Source organism: Polyergus mexicanus, unplaced genomic scaffold, assembly GCF_030449975.1.
Source record: "Polyergus mexicanus isolate NDT 795.1 unplaced genomic scaffold, iyPolMexi1.0 SCAF_2, whole genome shotgun sequence".
In the NCBI taxonomy this organism is placed as follows: Eukaryota; Metazoa; Arthropoda; class Insecta; order Hymenoptera; family Formicidae; genus Polyergus; species Polyergus mexicanus.
In genome coordinates, this window is record NW_027223322.1 from 4,192,954 (window position 1) to 4,198,953 (window position 6,000).

Below are 6,000 nucleotides of genomic sequence, written 5' to 3' on the forward strand. Positions count from 1 at the left end.
ATTATTTTTTAATAAAAGTGCGGGAGTACTGTTTGAAGTATCGCGCGTGTGAATCAACCTGAGAGGAGGAGGGGGCCTAGGAGAGGCATCGGGCACCGACGAAGCAACCCTGTGGTAAGTAAATTGTTATTTGTATATTAATTATTTATTAATTGCATACTAATTAAGTGCAATTTAAATTGAGCAATTAATCGCGTAATTAGATTTTTTATTTGTATGATTTGAACAAGAAAGAATTAGAAAGAAAGAGATTTTTATATAAAAGCTATAATTAATATTTCCATAACAAATATTTCCACTTTTAGATTATAGTTTTTATATAAAATTATTAAAGTTATTAGTAGTTTTTTTTAAACTTATAAATTATTTTTATTAATTTGTTTATTATTATATGTATCGAATATAAAATTCAATGCGTATAATAAAATTTTTGAAATATTGATTATTTTGAGCGTTACTACAATTTGCATCTTCTATTTGTATGTTATAGATCAACGTAGCGACCCTCCTGACATTCCGAGAGGAGGAGGAGGTCTAGGAGAGGCATCCTGCACCGGCGGAGCAACCCCAGGGTGAGTATTTATTATTTGTACATCGGTTGTTAATAATCGCGTATGCGCATTAATTCGGTCTTATTATTTGAATAAATTAAACAAAAGAAAATTAGAAAGAAAAACTTTTGTATAAATTCTATAAAAGTTTCTATGTGAAAAAAAATCTTTTTTATAATTTATAAAATTGTTTTATATTTATATAGAGCTTTTTAGTATTGTTCGCATCGGATATAAAATATTTTGCACAAAATATTAATTACATTTTGAATGCTGCTATAATTTGGACTTTATATTTGTATGTTACAGACAACGTAGCTTCAAGATCAACAACTCCGCCGTTGCGCACCAGTGCCGGTGAGTGATGAATTTTATTTTATTTTGAGTTAACGGATCTGTAGATATTGTAGATGCAACTGTAGATTATAGATTGTAGATTGTAAATAGATCCGTTGCCTCAAAATGGATGGACTAGAAGAGATTAAATCAAATAACTATAAATAGATTTTTTAAATATATTGTACATTAAAACATATATTACAGATCTAATTCAAAATATAAATTAAAACAAAAATTTGAAAATAATAGAAAATATTTTTTTCAATTGATAGACTTTATTTAATTTGTTTAATAAAAAAAGGCGCTAATAATTTCATTAATTATATGAAATAATAACTTATTATTTAATAGCGACTTATTTTTATGTTGCGCCGATTTTATTCTAATTTTTCATAGCCCATCCATCTATATTAGCATATGAATGAAAACTTTGATTTAATTGATGTAAAGCCAAATTATCGATTTATTAAATTAATATATAAGACACATAAATGTTTTATTAATTTTATTTTAATATAAATTACATATTATTATAAATAATATTATATATTATTATAAGATTAATAATTTGGCATTAGATTAATTAAAATTATATTAAAATGATGCATGACAAACCGTCGTAATTTCTCACGACCATAAACGAGCATAAAATTATGCTCATGCACCGGCGATAATAATTAGCCGGCAACGCAAGGAATTTTTATCCTTCATTGATCTCCGATAGAGATCAAAACTACATCTCTGGCTAGATGTAGCCGGAATGAATATGGTCAAGATCAACGAAAGGTAGGTCCAACTGGCTCAACAGAAGCAACATGCGGTGCATTTTATTAGGGCACGCGATCCCTGATTCCCGTTGGCTTTACCAGCAAAAGTAGGATTGTTAGGACTGTTAGGATTATCTAAATATACGATTCTTAAGCAATTAAGTGCTTATTAGAAATTAAAAAAATACTAAGGTTATCAAAATATTGGGGACATAAATAAAAAAATATTGTCGAGATAACCAAGCAGCATCACGGAAAAAGGCCATTAATTATTGCGAATATCGATTTAACATGTTTTAAATTAAATTAATTAGTTTAATTATTATAGTAGTAGTCGAATCTATTTAAAGAATTTTAGGAATGTTTCCATAAAGAAAAAAAACTTTCAAAATTATAAATATATTTTAAAGAAAGCTTCCCAAAAAAATATTACACATTTTTATATATAAAAATTAAAATATTCTTTTATCAAAATTACATTTTTGTATACTCAGACTTTTTTCAATGATTGATTTTTTTATTGTTTTTTATTATTCATGTGATTTGTTATTCCCCTCCTCATAAAAAAACACAATACTTTAATACTATAGTAGTAGTTGAATCGATTTAAAAGCTTTGTTCGAAACGTCGGTACATTCGCGTTTGAATTATTTTTATAGGATGTGAAAGTCATAGAAAGCCAATTGCATTCACGCGATCGTTGCACATCGCACAATAATGCTAGGTTTGCAAACTATAGACAGATTAAAAAAAATTTCACCAAAAACGCTTGCGCGCGCTTGTTCGCCTGCGAAAACACATGAGACAACGCTGCTTCGGGTTTTAACAGGGATATTTAGTATCAATTTTTGCCGCCAGTTCTAACGACGTGGTCGAAAACATTGTGCTTTTTAAAACGTCCATAAATCTTTCGGCAGTGGTGGACAGAAACCCGAAATCAATTTACGACGATACTCATGTAATACATCGCGTATTCAATGCGATACAACGGTTCACAGTTTGGTTCCGTCCCGGCGTAAAGACCGCAAATATTCCAATAATTGCGGTTTTAATGAAAAAATTTAAGAGCGCGTTATTCTCGATTCGAGATATTTGGTACGTTTTAAACGCATTTAGATTGTTTGAAATATTTTAATATTTACAACGTACTAGAATAAAGTATACAAAGAATGTTACGATATTTTGAGCAATATAAAAATTTGTATTATATTTTCCAATTGAAATATTTTAAATTTAAATAATTATTACACTTTTTAAATACATTTTAGCTTTTCAATTGATACGTAGATTTGGTGCAAAATTTGTGTAAAATAATGGGAAAATTAATATGCATATACGTATACATACACGCCCACATACACACACATTGTACACATAACGCGAAAAGTTTTAATCATTTTTCATGAAATAAAAATAATGACACTTTTTACATATATGATAATTGAAATATTCAAATGATTACATATTGAAAATATTTTTACATATACGGTTATTGAAATTTTAATTTAACCATTAGTGACGTTCAAATATTCAAATTCGAGATTCGCTTTAGTAATGTTACTTTAGCAAGGGTTTTATTTTAGTAACAACAACGAAATTATTCACCGAAACGTGACGTTATACGACGCCGTATTTGTGGTTAAAACGTCGATTAGATCGTGATTTATGGAAATCGGTACACGTTTCTCCAATCTCGTGGATATAGCAAATTTTAATTAATTGATGGATCAAGCGGATCAAAACTTTATGCAATATTAATAATATTTTAAAATGGCGAATTGTAGACTTTTAAATTAGAATACTTTCACAACTTTGCTGTGATTTTAAATGTTTAAATTTTTTCCTCAATTAAACCAGAATAGCGTTTATTTGCGGGAAATTTAAAACTTTTAAATCGAACTCGAGTTTTTAGAATTGATATAAATGAATAGAGCAAAACTCGTTAATAGAATTCTCTTAACATCCTATTGTTATCGAAATTTCCTAAACCCGTAAAATTATCGACAAGATAATAAATATATAATAGAGCAAATCGACGACGCGACGGTCATAAGAATCGATCCTGAATGATTCCCTCGATTACCATGAAGAATCCAAAATCGTTAAAGCGACGAAAGCGACGACTTTTTCACCTCGGCGGAAAATTACAGTTAGTAGCGTTCGTGCAAAATGCCCGGTCGACCTTCGGTCATCTTTCATCTCCGATTACGTCCTCTCCTTTACCTTGCATTTCTTGCTTCTCTTACGGTCCTTTCCGGAAAGTAATCCTGCCGAGAATTTATTGTCATGTTTCTTTCGGCATAAATTCGCGACATGGACTCGAGCTTGCAACGACATTCCGGATGTAATTCAATCGACCGTAATGCGGTTTACGCAGCGTGATAATCTCATTTCGGAGTCTATTGTCGACAATATCGCATAATATAGAACATCCCTCAAGTGGTGCACAATATTCGCACATTCCTTCCATTAATTAATATTGTAATATCATCAACTGGAATTGTGTCATCTCTCTCTCTCTCTCTCTCTCTCTCTCAATTGCTACAATATTAAATTTATTTACTTTAGCACCATTAATTATCTAAATACAAGATAAAGAGCAAATTGTTATTTTGCATTTATAATATTTTGATGCTTGAAGATGAATTTTAATATATACTTAAAAATTAGATAAAATCATACGTATAATTTATATAAATATATATATATATATATATATATATATATATATATATAATTTATATATTATACATGTGATCAATATTTATACATTTATATGCTGGGCGATATCTTTGCGTTTGAATCGCGTATTATACCATTCGTTCTGGTGAGAATTTCAAACCGATTGTCGCCGCGTATTGTGTGGGAAAATAAAAGAGAACTACGAGGTGTCCGTGCGCCATTGTTGCGCCCGAAATATACTGTTATTTTGGTTATCGTCTGCGAAACGAATGCGCATTACGTTTTTATAGGAGTCGGGTATACGAGCGAGGCTTTATTTACGATATTGCGCGGCGGACTGCAAAAGGACACGTTGATTAAACAGTCTGATTAAATACGCTCATTATATTCACTTCCATTACATGGCACGTTCGCGCCCTCGTACACGCGCGTACACGAAGACAATCTAATTAATGTCACGCGAAAACATGGTGTCGGGTTTGTTGTTTCTGTTCGCTCGCTTTGCTAAATTCAAACTTCGTAAATTTACTTTGCAAGAGGAAATCGTTATTTAAGATACTGTTCAACAAACTGTAATTGTGTCACATGTATTTTTTGTCCGTACATTACATCAAAATTAATTATCACATAGAATATTGTAGCGATTTTATATATACATACTGGATTCTTTTACTGTTAATATAAACAAAATTAAAATTAAACTTAAATATGTATATTTTTTTTAAACTATAAAATTATATATTTTTGCTTATGCATATTTTATGTATGCAAATATAATTGGAATTGCTTGCGCGAATAGAAGTTTAACATATTTTAAATAAATTAAATTTTGTAGAATATAGTTTACTCGCGTAAGAAGAAAATGTATTATGCAAGGACGAAAGCAAGTTTTATTAATTGCATCATTCTCCTGGGCATGCAACATATAATTTCGCATACATGTGTCCCTCGCTCCAAGGAATCGATCGAGCGCGTATCTATCAATTAATCTGACTGCACTTTGCGATCTTCATTTTGATGCTGTCAGCACGCATATAAAAGTGATCGCTACTTTTTTTATAGAGAATGAAAAAAATCGTACTTATCGCCTGTCAGTGTTAGCATGGAAAACCGATCGTAGACAATAGGTTGAATAGTATAATAGAGAGTATGCCTCAACAAATATTGAACGCATTCTCCATCGCGATCTCTGCTATAAGATAAATCGAGAATGATTGTGTTATGTAATTGTAATGTACAATATTAAAACTTGCATGAGACTAATTCAATAATTTCGAAAATAATTACATGATAAAGTTTTTCACCCAATCGTCATAATATGATAAAGATTTCAATAGTTAAGGTTTGTATTTAAATTAACGTATTTTAAATTAATTAAATTTTAAGATTAAAGTTTGTATTTAAATATAAAAAATAGACGATAGCGTTGCGAATAACTTTATATAAGTGAGATTTTTTTGACGTAGCATTTCTCTCCGAAGGCATTTCTAAACTTTTCTAAAATGTTAATTTGCAAATTCTTTATGCATAATTTTATTTAAAAAATAAGAAACGGAAAAGAATTCGAGATATAATAACAAGCGATGCATGAAGACGGCGACGCGAATAACTTTCGATCTAAATAGTTTATGCGACTAGTAGACTGTCGCGGATGCTTTCAA